The sequence below is a fragment of the Pan troglodytes genome, chromosome 18 (genome assembly GCF_028858775.2).
Source record: "Pan troglodytes isolate AG18354 chromosome 18, NHGRI_mPanTro3-v2.0_pri, whole genome shotgun sequence".
NCBI lineage: Eukaryota > Metazoa > Chordata > Mammalia > Primates > Hominidae > Pan > Pan troglodytes.
In genome coordinates, this window is record NC_072416.2 from 59,385,835 (window position 1) to 59,403,295 (window position 17,461).

Here is a 17,461-nt window from a genome sequence, read left to right on the forward strand (position 1 = left end):
GAAAATACCTCATCTTCAATTATAGACACCTACAAAGGCTTCTGCTGAGTGGCCCCACAGGACTTGGGTCATTATTAACCTTTGTAATTGTTGTACTGTGATATACTGGATTTTCTAGTAAACTCAGGTCCTACAAGACAACTACAAAATATTTTAATCATTTTTTTCCTCAGCATCTAATCTATTTATTAAGCATTGGTTTAATTCAAGAGGTCCAGCCCCATCCGGGAACTCCTCCACAGGCAAATTTAAAATCCTTCTTGAACTCAGGGTTATTATAGAATTTCCAAAATATTGAGATATTTATAATGAAAATAGCCTATAAATCAATTGCTTCACACACACACAAACACACACAGTTAGGTAACTCTTAATATGCTTATGTAACAACTAATATGTCCATTTTCCAGATAGGGGAATCACCTTCAGAAAATAATCTAAGTTACTCTATTTGCATAGCTAATGCTAAGCAAAAAATGAAGCCTAGGCAGGCTGATTCAGGGTGCTACGCATATTCACATATATATATTTTTAATCGATAAACACAATAATCTTCCATGCACTGATTTAGTTTCTGTACCACTTTTTAAAGCAGAACTGCACCAGCCACTGTATTCTGCTTTGTTATTCTCAACAATATGATCTTTAAGATCAGAGAAGGCACATACTGAGACCAGAGAAGTAGGCCAGGCCCAGTGGCTCACGCCTGTAATCCCAGCAGATTGGGAGGCTGAGGCAGGCAGATCACTTGAGCTCAGGAGTTCAAGACCAGCCTGGTTAACAGGGTGAAACTTTGTCTTTACTAAAAATTACAAAAATTAGCCAGGCGTAGTGGTGCATGACTGTAATCTCAGCTACTCAGGAGGCTGAGGCATGAGAATCACTTGAGCCTGGCAGTCGGAGCTTCTGATGAGCTGAGATCAAGCCACTGCACTCCAGCCTGGGCGACTAATTGAGACTCTGTTTCAAAAACAAAAACAAAAACAAAAACAAAACAAAACAAAAACAGAGAAGTAAAGTAACTTACTCAAGGTCATGCTCCTAGAAACAAGTGTTGGAACAACAATTTGAGTTTCAGCCACTCTGAGTGCAAATCCTGAGGTTTTGCACATACCTTATCCTCAGTGGGAGGCATATTATTATCCAAAGAATCATGATAAATGGAAATATGAATACAATACAACACTACTTCTTATAGTGCTCAGCCTGGTATATCTGTATACAATCACATTTCTTAGAAATATGATGAATCTTTTTGTGTGCATGATTACAGTGATAATAATTTTCCTTCATAAGAGAGGTTGGATGTCTTTAATTTGCTCACATTCAAGCAATAGCAAATGGTTACCTCTGTACTTTCAAAGTATTTCTTTTTTTTCCTCTTTCCTGTTTCCAGATGGTTTCCTGATTCCTATCAGAATTAGTGTCTGTTGATTACACACTTTTCTCTTGCTGATTCTGCTCTGTGAGTCATTATTCCTAGTGGCCATCCAAACCATTCCACCAAGTGTCACATTTTGCCTAAATTGATACTAAAGCCGTTTAGCATAAGCTAATTAAAACTTGGCTGTCCTTCCTGAACACGCCACATGACTGATGGCTATGAGATCTATCGTCATTACAGAGTACATTACTTTTGTAGGTGTGCCTTATAAAGCATTCCACAGCTATCTGTTATATTTTCAGGAGTAGGTAGTCTAGTATATGTATTATGTTTAAGAAGAATAGTGATTTTAAATAATGCTAGAATAACAGGATTTGGAACTCCTATCTACAGTTCTTTCCAAATTTTGGCCTCCTTCCCTTTCTCTTCTGATTTCCCTATCTTCTTGTTCTCACAGGTGGAGTGTGGAAAACATGAAACATTTCCTGAAAATAAAATAATAATATCTGTCAAATCAAATCAAATTCACTAACTCTGCAAGACTAAATGCAATTTTTAAGGTAAATTTTAAATTTTTAAGTGCTTATTTTTAAGAAAGGTTGTGTTCATTCTATTAATCTTTGTTCTAGACATCACAGATTACTCAAATAAGCTGTTACTTGCTAGTGATTTTGGTTTTGAATATTTTCTGGAAAACGGGTTATAGAGTTTAAATTATAAGATTCTTCTTCAGACAATAATGGTTTTTAATGCTCCTCCTTCTCTGCAAGAATATGATTGGTTGAGTGGGTTGCAGAAAAACTTGGTTTTTAGTTTTGTATAAGAGGAACTCTTAGAATTAGTGAATTAAGTCTTGTCACTGCGGTTGAACAAATTGCTGCCTTAGAAGCAAATGTAATACAAAGAGGGAGGGAGTGGGGAAGGTGGGCTATGGTATTAAAATTGGCTTCAGTTTACTCATGTATAAAATGGACAGAATGTTATTACCAACTCCTAGGAACAGTGTGAGGAGTCTATACAATAATGCATATATAGGGTTTAGTGCAATTTCTGGAACTTAGTAAGTGTCCACTGAATTAAAGGGATGATGTTGAAGATGAGAGAAGAGGTGAGCACAGTTTCATAATATACCCCCTCTAGTTCTTGTCTTGTCCTACTACGCCACCTAGTAGGACCAAGAACAAGATAGGCTAGTCCTCACTAATGGTCTGCCTTTGTTTTGTGCACAGTTGAAAATGCCTAAGCAAATCTTTTCTAGGTTTCTGCACAACATTGTGAATAAAAACACCTACTTACCTCTTATTCCAAAACCCTCCTTTGTCTCTGTCCTGAAACTCCATTGCTTGCAGAATAGATGAGGTGGTTGAAAATCTGTCTGTCAAATCTGTGAGAGAAAACTGGATTTATTTGCAGTAGTTGAGGATGGGGAAACAAGCAAAATATTTAGTTCCATGGGCCAGGCAAAGTTCTAGCATTGCTCTGCAATGACATTTAAAACCCTTAGCAGTCACCATATGATGTGCTTGATTGGTCTTCTATCTACCTACTCACTTCTTTATTCTCCCTTTACTACTCTGTAGCATAAGTGTTGCTATGCACAGTTAACTGGTCTCCAAGATTCCCTTCCCACACGGTGGCCCTTTGTTTTCCAGTGAAGCCTCCTACCTTGTCGATTGTATATCTGTTTACATTCACACCGTTCTTAGCATTCTGCGGAGAGCCAAGCACCGCTCTTGCTACCAGGGAACAGGTGTGGGTAGAATCTGTTTTGAAAAAATGCACAGTGAAGATGGAACCAACAATTGCAGCTAATGGTGTTCTTTACATATACTCCTGCTAAATGTAGAAGAATGAGAAACAAGATTAAAAAGCCATATGTAGTTTGCAGATGAATATAAACATTACACGTTTGCATATCATTTACTGATGTCACCATGTCATCTGGTCTATTTTGCCTTAAACCTATGCCTTAAATCTGTCCGCTGTTCTATATTTCCACTGCTTTACAGTGGACTCTCCCTCATTCATGGCCCATGAATGCAAGCAACAGAAAACAATACTAGTCTCATTAAGAAATAGAAAATTTAGACAAATGGTGTCCTTTGCTCCAAAGTCGATGAGAATCTGAAAGACTCTTTGTGCACAGTTGAAAATGTCTAAGCAAATCTTTTCTAGGTTTCTGCACAACGTTGTGAATAAAAATACCTACTTACCTGTTATTCCAGAATGGGAAATTTAGACTGGGAAAATTACAAGGCAGAACAATGGCCTTTCAAGGGCATGAAGTCTTCCAAGAATAGTGTTATAGAACTGCAGGCACCACCACTGCCTGGGTGGTTCTGCGTTAGGTGAGAGTGGATCTTAACACTTCTTTGACTTTATGTGTCTCAGTCCTTTGAGACTCAAAGTCCTAGTGGAGCATACTAATGGCTGAACTTAAGTTAAGGGTTGAGCTCCGATTGTGATAAGACAAAAAAGAGAAAGATTCTACTCCCTGTTCAGACTGCAGATCAGGAAGCATGCACTATATCTCTGGAATGTACACAGAATGGAGTTCCTCCAAATTAAGAGAGGAATATTAATTGCATACTGGACAGTTTAAAAAAGTAAAATATTTCTACTTCCACTGACTGTTTTGTTATTTTTTTTCGTCTTTCTCCCCAATGAATTCTGCATGCTGGGTTCAGAGTAAGCATTATAAAATGAATATAAAGACTGGAAGCTCTTTTTCATTCTCTTTGAATTGTGCTTTATAGGGGTATAAACTCTTTAGGATGGTTTGCAAAACCTTTTTTCCATATGACCCTAAAAATGAATCCTACCTGATTTTTTTTTTTAAGACAGGTTTTTCACTCCAGTTGTCCTGGCTGGAGTGCAGTGGCACAACCATGGCTCACTGCAGCCTCGACTTTGTGGGCTAAAGTGGTCCTCCCACCTGAGCCTCTGGAGTAGCTGTGGCTACAGACACGCCCCACCCTGTCTGGCTAATTTTTTAACACTTTTAGTAGAGGTGGGGTTTTGCCATGTTGCCCAGGCTGGTCTTGAACTCCTGGGCTCAAGGAATCTTCCTGCCTTGGCCACCCAAAGTGCTGGGAAAACAAGCATAAGCCACTGCACCTGGCCTCCTACCTAATCTTCTCCCAATGCCAGACTCTAAAGGACATCCTTCAAGGTTTAATTAAAATGTTCACTCTTCCTTAAACATGCTATTCCTTTCACAATCTATGTGGTTTGTTCAGGTCGCTGTTTCTCTGGTTAATTAAATTTAAAACTCCTACTTATTTAAGACCCACTCAGAAATTTCTTCTTACATCAGTGCATTTCTTGGCTAACATAAAGATGTAAGTTGGCATTTCCACCTCAGGATTCTCAAAAAAAAAATTATGAACAGGTAGCTGTAATGACCCTTAGACAAGTAAACAGAAAAAATGCCATGTTGAGTCTTAACCAGATTTTAGCAACTTGAAGACAATCTTTTTTTTTTTTTTTTTTTTTTTTTTGAGACAGAGTCTCGCCCTGTTGCCCAGGCTGGAGTGCAGTGGCACGATCTTGGCTCACTGCAACCTCCGTCCCCCGAGTTCAAGCAATTCTCCTGCCTCAGCCTCCTGAGTAGCTGGGATTACAGGCACACACCTCCACGCCTGGCTAATTTTTTGTATTTTAGTAGATACGGGGTTTCACCATATTGCCAAAGCTGGTCTTGAACTCCTGAGCTCAGGCAACCCACCTGTCTCAGCCTCCCAGAGTGCTGGGATTACAGGTTTGAGCCACCGTGCCTGGCTCCATTTTTTTACTTCCATTAAGAATACAGAATAGTTGGGATAGGCAAGATAATGAGGGTATTAAAGTGTTATAGGAGATTGTTACACAACTGAGTGATGAAACATTTTTAAATTCTGACAGGAAAATAAGTACATACATTGGGAAATATTAGAGGCAGAAGAATAATTTAGAAAGTAGTTCAGATAATAGATTATTGGTAGCAGCAATGAAGGTGAAAAAGAGGAAGAAAAAGAGACATCAGGTTGAGAAAACTGAGAGAATTGGGGTTTAAATTCAGCATCCAGAATGTTTACATTGAAATTCATTTAAGTCAACTTTTAAAAATTTAGCTTGTGGTGAGACCTTTTAACTGCAATTCCCTACCTCTATCCCAAATTGATTGTTCAGGCAAGTTGTTTATGTCAGGAAATGACACAACGTGGTGGAAACACCAACATCTGTTTCTGACAACTTGCAACTAACCCTCAGCCACACAACGAAGAGATTTTGAGACCTCTGGATGATCCACATCATGGGGCATTGACACGGAAATATCAATTTCTGAATCTTATCTCACAATAATTCTACACTGGGGGCTTTGAGCATGAAGATTCATCCTGGAGATAATTGCAGTGAACGAGAGTTATACCTTGGAAGATAAGATCCTATCATCAGTATGGTGACTGACAGTAAATTATAGTGGTGTTGATGACAGATCTATAATTACATTACAAATATTTATCTCCCAGAAATCCTTCCTGAATTGCTTCTCATATATGACTTCTCCTCCCCTCCTTTCCTCTGCTGAGATCAATTGCGATTGACATCAAATTTCTAGTCTAAAAAAAAAGCTAATTTGATTAAAACTTGGATAATAAATGATCACTTGCGCTGAAGGCAGTTCTTCCTGGTTTTTAAAGGCTCCTCTGTAAATAAAGTAGAAAATACGGGTAGAAATGTCATCTTACTGAAATCCGCATAAACAGAAAAGGAATTGCTGAGAAAGTTCTCCAGCTGCAACATTAAACTTAACCAACTATTTGTTGTGCAGTTTTACAATTTAACATGCATTTGAGCTCTGGTGACATGTGCTGGGCACATGGGTTAGTTACTGAGGTCATAATCACATCCAAATTTATTTTCGAATTTTGCCAGTTCTATAAAATAATCTTTCAATTTCTATGAAATAATCTCTTAACTCTATCCCTTTGTATCTAATTGTATTAGACTAGCTGCTTTTTAACATTGTTCACCTGGATTATTGCAACAACTCTTTGGCCTTTATGACTCCAATTGATATGTTTTGCTATTATAGTAGATCCAATCATAGGCATTTTGACAAAGATATCTATGTTTAGAAGGTAAGATGGATTTTTATTGCCTACTAATTATCTGAAATCCAAACTCCCTACTCCGGCCTCTATCTAGTATGTAATGAGAATTCACTGTTTGTCAGTTCTGTGGTTTATAATAGAAATTAGGACTGTCAAATAAGGTATCCGTTTTTAATCCCAACTTGTAGGAAAAGCAATTTCAGGTTTACCCTTATTACTTCAAATTGCATCCCACAACAGTGTTATGACCCAGGTACAATTATTATGCTATGGATACAGATGAGAAAACTGAGCACAAAAAAGTTATACCAAATCACATTCTCACAAACCAGCACAGTTGCTATTCAAATGCGTGCTGTAGTATTTTTAAATCTAGTTTCCATTTGCTTGAAAAATCCATGCTTAGTGTGGAGAAATTCCTGATTAGGAAGAAGGCAGCAGTCTTTTTTATTTTTTTAAAAACATTTGGGATTCAAGCTTATTGTTTGCCTGTTTATTTGAAAATGATCTGAATAAATATGAAACTCAAATACATATCTTTCACACTGTGGCATTTGTGGTCTTGAGTATACTCAAAGTGACAGGAAGGAAGTTGCTAATAATAAGTAATATGGGTTGTATTTGCAGCTGGGCACATTACGATACACCAAAATATTTCCTCACCATTTTGCTAGGTTATTGTCATTTCTTTCAAGAAATCAATGCTGCCGAAGATGGATGACAGCAGTGACCTGACAGGTGTGATTGTGTTGTGAGTGAGAGATCTTTCTTTAGATGAGTTTTTAAAAACTGCTATTTCCTCTCTAAGAACAAAGGTCATGCAATTCTCTGAATTGCCAGGCAAGAGCCAGGGTGCCTTAGGTGATGGTGCCACTCCTACTCTCTTGGAAAAATTAAGACGTTGATGGAAACAGGTGTAATTAAATGTTTAGTGATGACTTTGCCAGAAGAAATTCCTTTAAATTAGACACTAATGTGATTCCTTCAGTAACGGTATTTAGAGTTATCTGCAGGTGGGGGGAGATAGACCACAAAAGGAATTTGATTTTTCTTGTCATTAATTTTTAATTTGCCTTAAAGCCATCTTTAGGATTTCTTTATAGTTCTCACAATTTTCCTTTGTGTAAGAGAAAGCATTCCTCCTTATCAATGCAACAATAAAAATGACTATTTATTTCCCATGTATCAATCTCAGCATGCTTTGTGTAGACTCTCAGGCTTACTGTGAGTCGGCAAGGGGAGAGAAATCTGTGTTTTGTGCCTGCTGACCTAAAAATGCAGAATGTTCAAAGCCTGGCAATAAAAATTCAACTGAAGGACAGTGGGTTTTCCTTGGATTGTTCACTTAAGATATGACATGAGGAATATATGGATCAGACTCAGGAAAAAGCTATACAGCCACATATATATGGCTTGCCAAAGTTACTTACTATTTTTGGTTGTCTCTTTTGCATTCCTTACATACTCATTACTTCTGGCTTTCATTCTCTCTCACAATGACTATGATAATAGCTTCCAAACTGGACTCTTGGTTTTGCCATATACCGATAATTTCTGCACATCCACTGGAGTGGTGCTTCTAAAAGCACAAATTGAACATGTTAGTCCTCTACTGAAATTCTATTAGAATTTCAATGTTGGTTACAGGCTACATTTTACATTCTTAAGAATGCCAATCCAAGTCTGCTCCTGGTTCACCCTTCTAATTTTGTATCATGCATTATGATACTTCTCTAGTTACATTGTGAAGAATCCTAAATCAAGCCACTTTAAGAAAATAGAAATTCTAATGAGAAGTATATAGAGTTTGTTACTGAGTTGAAGTTTCAGTAACTAAATCCTACAAAAGACAAGAGTACTATGGGGTACAGAGATGAAAATCCTGCCTGGTCTTTCCGTGGCATTTGTCTCTGCCTCCCACTGTCTGTTGTTCTTCCTCCCTCACTGAACACCAGCTTCTCCCATGTGGTGTGTTGAGAAGCAGTTCTGCCAATACATGCAGAACCTCATGGTCTTTAGCTTCTGTCACTAGAAATAGATACTCTTTTTTAGAGTTTTATTAAAGAAAAAAAAAAAGCTAGAAAGTACTCTAATTAATTCACCTGGCTCTCTCGTCTATTAAATCCTGTATTAATTGGCTGTAGAGTGGACAAGAGCAAGGTGTTATAAAAATTTTTGAGTCCCAGCTGCAACTTTTGGTTAAAATGAGAGACAATTTATTCAAAAATAAGAGAGGGTAAGGAGCAGGGAAGAGAAAGAACGGCTTAAACTTAAAATAGATAAGTTCTGTTTATCTATCAGGACCCTCCCTAGGAGTCATCCCTTATCAAGACTTGTTTCTACTCCAGCCCTTCAGGAGAGCTTGGATATATCCTCTTCCATATCCTGAAAATTCTCTATTTTGATATTGCTTGGTAACTTACTTGGTAACTTCTGTTTTCTAACAAAGGAATGAATTTTTGAAATAGAGAGAGGATAAGAAACTGGGTTACAAGATTTCTTTTTAAAATTATTCTTAAATTTATACCTACATATCAATATCTATATCTATGAGCATGTATTGGGGCAGGTCTAGGAGAAGGATGATACCAAATTTATAGCACTGCTTTTGGGGAAGTTTAACTTTTGTTTCTTTTTGTAATGGGTTTAAGTATGACAGTTTAGCTACTACATTTTTAGTTTTACTCTACTTTTTTCTACTTGGTGCTATAATTTAAACATTCTATGTTATTAAAAATACTTTGTGAATATTTATAATGGGCACATAGTGCCCCATCATACAATATACTTAAAAATTCCCTTGTTGAAATTTATTTATAGTTAATTATATTTTTAAGAATACTGGACAAACATTTTTAGGTCAAGCAATTACGTTATTTAAGCTTCTTCTCTGAACATATATTTTTAGATCTAGAATTATAGGGTTAAGGTATTATGTATTTTAAGACAATTTATGTTGACAAATTATTTTCTAATGTATAATTGAGCATAATGTATAAAAGTATTTGTTTTCCTGTAGATGTACTATAATTCTGTATTATTGTTTTAAGCAATGATCTGATGATAGAATAATGAATATATCGTTATTTAAATTTAAATTTATTTATTTTTCATAAGGTTACATAGTTATCCAGACATATGAGAAGCACTAATTTCTTATTGTCTAAATTTTACATGTCAATTACCATTTCAAAAGGGCTTTCAGTGGATTGCTATACAAATCATTTATAGAAATATTAAGAATATTAATTATATCCAGAATTATAGTTTTGTGATTTATTTGTAGCTTTAGTGGTCATCTGGTTATATTTTTGTAGTTGTTGTATAAATATTTCACTGCTTCCAAAATTTCAAAGGTGTTTTTTTGTACACAAATAATTTAATTTAAAGGCAATTGCAAAATATATTCTTTCTGGAATAATAACACTATACCAAGTGATATGGTTTGGCTGTGTCCCCACCCAAGTCTCATCTTGAATTCCCATGTGTTGTGGGAGGGACCCAGTAAGAGGTAATGGAATCATGCGGACAGGTCTTTCCTGTGCTGTTCTCTTGATAGCGAGTAAGTCTCATGAGATCTGATGATTTTCAAAAGGGGAGATTCCCTGAACAAGCTCTCTTTGCCTGCTGCCATCCATGTAGACGTGACTTGCTCCTCCTTGCTTTCCTGCCATGATTGTGAGGCTTCCCAGCCACGTGGAACTGTAGGTCCATTAAACCTCTTTCTTTTGTGAATTGCCCAGTCTCTGGTATGTCTTCATCAGCACTGTGAAAATGGACTAATACACCAAGGAATTATTTTATATATTTGGACAGTGAGACAGTATAATTCTGTTTGGATTTGGACTTTGCCCACAGATTTCTCTTTTAAGAACTGGAGAGATTATAAGGGCTAATGAAATGTCTCAATGATGAAAAGAGCACAGGTATGGAAGAAAAGGAACTGGAATATATTTTCTTGCTCCATCCTTGAGTAGTCACTGCTTTCCTCAGGGTCAAAATTCCTTCACAGTTAAAACAAACAAGCCATGATGATCACCATCAGGATCCTTCCAGCTGAAACATTACATGGTTCTATGGTGATAACATTGCTCAGCAAATTGCCTGTCACAGTAAAGACACAAGGAGACATGGGACAAGTATGCCAACCACCTGAAGTGGTCACTATCCTGCAATCAACATCCAAGTGCTTGTTTTCTTAAGAAATTTTTGGCATCACCTGTATTCATTTCCCAGGTCTGTAGTAATAAAATACCACAAACACCATAGCTTTTAAAAACAGAAATTCAGTCTCTCAGAGTTCCAGAGGTGACAAGTCTGAAATCAAGGTGTCAGTAGGGTCATGCTCCCTGAGACTCTGAGTCAAATTCTTTCTTGCCTCTTTCTATCTTCTGGTGGTGGCTATTGATCTTTAGTATTCCTTGGCTTGCAGCTGCATCATTTCAATCTCAGCCTTTGTTGTCACATAGTATTCTCCCTGTGTCTTTGCTTTCACACTGCTTTTTCATCTTCTATTAAGAGTGCCGGGCTGGGTGCAGTGGCCCACACCTGTAATCCCAGCAGTTTGGGAGGCCAGGGCGGGCGGATCACTTGAGGTCAGGAGTTCAAGACCAGCCCAGCCAACATGTTGAAACACCATCTCTACCAAAAATACAAAAATTAGCTGGGCATCGTGGCACGTGTGTGTAATCCCAGCTACTCGGGAGGCTCAGGAAAGGGAATCATTTGAACCCAGGAGGCAGAAATTGCAATGAGCTGAGATCACTCCACTGCACTCCAGCCTGGGCAATAGAGTGAGACCCTGCCATAAAAATAAGAAGAAGAAGAAAAACAAGAATGCCGGTCATATTAGATTTGGGCTCACTCTAGTGAACTCATGTTAACTTGATTGAATCTCCAATGATCCTATTTCTAAAAAGTCACATTCACAAATACCATTGGTTAGGACTTCAACATATCTTTCTAGGGACACAGTTCAATTAGTAACATCTCCCCCCTGCCCATATGTGTGTATTTTTAGTGAGTTATAGATGCTCCATTTTCTCAATTCCAGAGGGAAGGATAGGGACTGAGTGTGAAAAGTTATGGACAATTGCTGCTTGTCATTGCAAATCATCTAATTCACATGTGACAGTGTGATAAGTCTTGGCGCTTGCACCACACACGGAAAAACTCATAGGTGAGGGAGGGGTGGGGGTGAAGATAGAACTGAGGAAGATATGTCCAGAAGAAAATTGAGACATTAGGGATTGACTTCAACTTCTATGCCAAATTTATTGTACTGAGCAAAATAGACTTAACTCCTCTCTGAAAATACGTGAGATTTAATAGGTTAATCAAAAAGTGGAAAAGGATTTGACTTAAAGTTATATGACTTAAAAAATGTGTATAGCTTAAAGTTTAGATCCTAATTGCAAGACTCTTCCTATGTTATTTAATAACGGAGACTTCATTGCCTTTTCCATACAATGAAATAATAATCTCCTTCTTTAAAAGATTATTAAAAAATAAATATATAAAATATGTTTTTTAAAAATAAGTAATTTTAATTTTTACTTATGCTACTTTACAAAAGTGACTTCTTTAATCTTTTCCCAGTGGATTGGTGACTCCCTGAGGGTAGGAACATTTTTATCTTTCTGTCTTCTACATACATACCAGTACATGAAATATAGTCAGCTCTAGGCCAGTACAAATCAAATAACTAAAAAAATAAACAATTCAACAAATTGTCCCCAGAATATCTAGGTGATCAGGAAGAGACTTAGAACTACAGTTAGGGAGATTCCAACATGCTTGTTCTTTTCATTATGTGTGTCCCCAAAATGGACAGAATGTAAAGACATTGACAAGAAGAAAGGAAATGACTTAATAGGGGATGTTGATGCCAGAAAATTTTTTTTAAAAAGTAGTATATGAACTACAAAGAGGCAAAGCAGGGCCTTGGGGAAACTCATAAATTGCATGCATATTTGTAGAAGAGGGCACAGGTGTAATGGAAGCAGTTTCCTTCCATTGTAAAGCTTAATTAGACACGATGTCATCTGTTCCCACTCGCATTTGACCCACTGGAGTATTTATGGTGCCACTTGTGCTCCTTTCTTCATTCCTGTGCAGGTGACCTGAATCTGAAGAGGCATCACAGGGTTATTAAAAAGGAAAAGTTGGAGAGTTTTTCAGTGTTCGTTCTCCATACCCAAGCTTGAATTTTGAGAAAATTTTGAGAAATTGGCAGTTATTAAGCTGCAAAAGAGGCTGCTCTAGGAGGGGACTAAAGGTCAGCTGCCTATTGGGTCTAGCATAGGTTTTCCAGGGTGGGGAAAATCAGTACACTTAAAAACAACTGGAAGTTAAATGCTTTTCTGTTACCCAGTCTAATGACTCCAGCTGACTTTGCTTGAATGATCATTCTTCCCTTTCCCCAGCTTTATCTACTTATTTTTGTGTGTGTGCCAGTATCTGATATCAGCTTTCTAGGATGTTCATAAGAGAGAGTTCTGTTGCTGGAATTGGGTTGGTATCCCAGGGCCTTTCTATTTTCCCTGTCTGTTCAAGACGCAGGACAAAGCCATTCAATGAGGGAAGGGAGATAGGAATGACTCTGGGAGCCAAGAAGGGCAACTGATATTTATAAAATTGAATTACAGTTGTTACCTCAATAAATCCTCATATCAACTCCACAAAGTAGATGTTATGATCTTCCCTTTAGAAGTCAGGAAAATGAGACTCAGAAATGTTGAGAAACATGTTCTCTTCTACAAAATGTGATGTGGCAGAGCCTAGTATTGACCCAGGTCTTTGGACTCTTTGTGCTGTATCTCCTGCCCATGGGTCAGTGGAAGCCTTGTGTGCTAAAACCAAAATGATTACTTAATACATCCTATGGGAATATAACTGTGATAGTGGGTAGTCTAAGAATATAAGCATGCAAGCCATTAGAGCTTTGAGTGTCTATTTTATATATCGTCTGACCTATTTCTAGCAGAGTACCTGACACAGAATAGATACCTCATACAATTTTGTTAAATGAATTCATGAAGGCCCCAAACCAACCTTAATACCTATTTTCCAAACAGACAGTGATGGCATCACTAAATGACAATGCTAATAAGGATTTGTCTTTTGAAAGAAGAAATCAGTGTGAAACGGGAATTCAAAGGCAATGGTCCCTCCTGAATGAATCTATAGGAAATGCTTCATAGAAGAGGCAAAAAGTGAACTGGCTTTGAAAAACAAACATGCTATAAGTAGAGATAAAAGATTTTGATGAAAAAGGCTTTCTAGGCTTTTGGCAGAGAGAAACCCATGGGCTCATATTTCTTGAATATCTCTTGTATGACTGGAGTGGCAGAGATGTGTATTAAAGGCTAGTGCCTTTCCAAGACACCTGGATTTGTTTCCTAGGTGAGCTGTAACCAGGTACTACTAAGGTTACTTAAAACAGTAGAAATGTATTATCTCATAGTTCTGGAGGCTAGAAGTCCAAAATCAAGATGTTGGTAAGGCCATGCTCTCTCTGAAGGCTCTAGGGAAAATCTTTGCCTGCCTCTTCCCAGCCTCTGTTGGCTTCCAGAAATCCTTGTCATTCCTTGGATTGTAGATGCCTCACTATAATCTCTGCCTCCACTTCACGTGGCTTTTCCTGCTGTCTGCCAATGTCCAAATTTCCATCTTCTTATGAGGATTTATAAGGAGATTTATAAGGATTTCCATCTTCTTATAAGTCACTGGATTAGGGCTCAACCTACTCTAGTGTGACCTCATCTTGACTTGATTACATCTACAAAGACCCTACCAAGTAAGGTCAAATTCACAACTTCCAGGTGAACAGGAATTGGTGAGAGTGGATAGGGGGGCTATCCAACCCAGTACAAACACTAGGGTCACTAAAACAGTAATAAAGCAAGGATTGAATGAAGTCAGTGCGACCTACGTTTCATGTGACCTGTATATTTTGGGATACTTGTGTCTCAACTAATTGGAATTTAAGGTCTGTCAAAACATTGCATTATTTCAGCACAACCCCCACTGCTGTCTGCCAGTCACCTCAGCAAACATCCTTCTAGTTCTCTTTCCCAGTTTTTCCTCCTGCTGCTCTGGTACTCACAGGAGGCTTTAATGGACACTAAATCCTCCCTGCCCTATAGTCACTAAATCAGGCTCTTAATAGCATCCTATTAATTGTATAAAATAAGGATTTGAAGCAAACCAGAAAGGTTTTTTTTTTTGCATTTTAATTAAATTCACATTGATTTGGAAAATCAGATTTATTGAGACCTTAACAACCACACAACACACATAACTGGGTTGTTAAGTCTCAATAAATATTTTTGAGAAATCAGTTGACTTTTGATTAACAACAATATCTGTTTTAATAAATCTCAGTGAAATAAGATGTTGAGTATAGATAGACAGACATTTTAATTAAGCTGGGCTTCTTTACTCTTACCCCTAAATGCCTTGACCCAGAATTGCTTATCTCAGACTTTTTTATTTGGGAAAAGAAAAAATATATCTTTTCATCTGTTTTACCAAAATGGGTGAATAAAGACAATGTCGTTTCTGAAACTGCATGGAGACTGAATAGAAGCTTCTTATGACTTTAGCTTCTCAGAATCTGCACCTTCTCAAAGAAGCCTTCCATGACCACCCTGTATAAAATGTTTTATCTTTCCAAACCATGTGTGTTTTCTTCACATACTTTACGTAATTTTAAATCATGTCATTTAATTATGCACTTTCTTGTTGGCTACCAGACGTTGCTTCCAATTGTAAATTCCCTAACAACAGCAAGCATAACTGATGTGTCCATCTTTGTATTCCTAAAACAAAGAAAAGTGCTTTTTGTGCATCTGCCCCTCTCTGTCTTCCTCTGTTTCACCTCCTGTATTTCCCTATTCAGCATTCAATGATTAAATCATTATCAGCTACGGGTCTGTGTGCTGTACCAAAATATGAGTTACTTGACACATTTGGGAGCATCTCATATTCTGCTCTAGTTCCAGCCTCCAACACTAGGCCTTGTGCTCAAGTCCAAATAAACATCAATAAATGTTTGTTGAATGAAATAACATGTCTGATATGAAATATTGGAGTCAAGTCTGTAGTCACAGAGCTTCCCTAGGCTTCTGTCATTCAACCAGGAGGGGGGTCCCTCTACACCCTTGAAACTCTTCATCTATATCTGAATCCACCTTAAGAATACACAGCTATATTTCCTAAAAGCTTGATCTATACCCTTTTGTCTGATATTGATAAACTGTTGACACCTTGCTTCATTGGACATCTAAAAATAAATTGCACCCAGCACACCATAAATTACCGCCTCAGAGTCATTTGTACAATGTCAACACTCTGCAATAGGTTGCGGCAATATCCACTGGAGAGGAAAAAACAAGTTGAAAAGGGCTGAAGCCACTATATCTGCAAATCTCTTCCAGGAGACACCAGGCAGACAAGAAGAGGAGGTTTGTTCTCACACAAGTTAATAAAACTAAAATGTCTTGGCTTCTAGGGAGTCACTGTGAATTGTTATTTCAAAAGAATAGGGCTGCCAGATCTATACTCAGGTGACAATCTGGGTATATATCTCGAGCAGTATGTTTGGCAAAAATGTTACAGTATTCCATTACTTATCATATAATAACTCTAGAAATTACATATAGTTAGCTCCGTTTCACATTGAGAAAACTAAGATTCAGTGAGAGGCTACAACCTGCCTAAAGTCACAGATAAAGTAATGCATTCAAGTAAGTTTTGAACTTAAGCCTTGTAACTCTAAATAAAATACATTTTGCTTTAAACTCTTCTGATGAATGTGATGATATAGATTGAATTTGCAAGCAGATCCTAGCCTAAAAAGAACAGTTCCATATTTACACAGCTAGGTGGAGGTCAGTCAAGGAAGGCCAAAGGTCTAGGCCAAATATTTGACATCTACTAGATGGTAGATCAACAAATAGCCCCAGGCGCGGAGGCTCACGCCTGTAATCCCAGCACTTTGGGAGGCCAAGGCGGGGGTGGATCATGAGGTCAAGAGATCGAGATCATCTTGGCCAACATGGTGAAACCCCGTCTCTACTAAAAATACAAAAGTTAGCTGGGAATGGTGGTGCATGCCTGTAGTTCTAGCTACTCGGGAGGCTGAAGCAGAAGAATTGATTGAATCTGGAAGGGCGGCAGAGGTTGCAGTGAGCCGAGATCGCGCCACTGCACTCCAGCCTGGCAACAGAGCAAGACTCCGTCTCAAAAAAAAAAAAAAGAGAGAGAGAGCAGAATTCATACACATCACAGAGATAAGCTAAGTCATATCTTGTCTCCATTAAGCAACCAAGATCTTAAGTGATTGGGTGAATTGCCCATGGAGAGCCTGGAACTCCAGCCTGGTACACATCGTAAAAATATCTCTTAGCCATTTATACCAACAGGAATTGTCCATTTAGCTAAAATCCCAGTCCCCAGCCTCAGTCCTTTGGGTTGATAACCAGACTTGTCAGTTGGTTACACCTTTTTCTTTCACATTTCTTCCCCTCATTCCCTTATCACCATCATCTCTTGATGGGCAACCCCGAAAAGATTGTGGAAACGTCTCCCCTTGAATTTGCTAGCACAATCTACTGCCTGCCTGATATATGTGTCTGTTCTAAATGTGGCACAAATGTTTGGTTAAAGATAATGACCCAGTCTGAAAATGACTGTGATAAAAATGTCATGTAATTTTCCAGGGTGACTTTGAAGTAAGGCTTACCATATAAATGTGGAGGATTGAGAGAGCCAGCTATTATTTTCTTCCTTGATGAGCAATAAATTATTGCCTCCTCAGCCCCAAAGTAGTGGGCAGTCTCCATATTGCTAATTTCTTTCCTCCTCTCCTATAGCTAGCTGGGCTGAAGCAATACCCAAGACCCTCCCAGGGCAGTAATTCCCAGGAGCACAGTTGGTTTTTTTTTTTTTTAACAACTCACTGCCTCAAATTGCTGAA

General features: G+C 37.9%; 1 long non-coding RNA gene across 1 annotated transcript in view; it reads left to right on the top strand.

Moving 5' to 3' along the window:
* Window positions 1–4,009, top strand: part of LOC129137349 (uncharacterized) — a 240,257-nt gene extending 236,248 nt beyond the window's left edge. The window contains exon 3 of the long non-coding RNA XR_008539815.1: window positions 1,842–4,009. This is a non-coding gene — a long non-coding RNA (uncharacterized LOC129137349). The remainder of the gene's footprint in view (window positions 1–1,841) is intronic.
* Window positions 4,010–17,461: the final 13,452 nt, after the last annotated feature.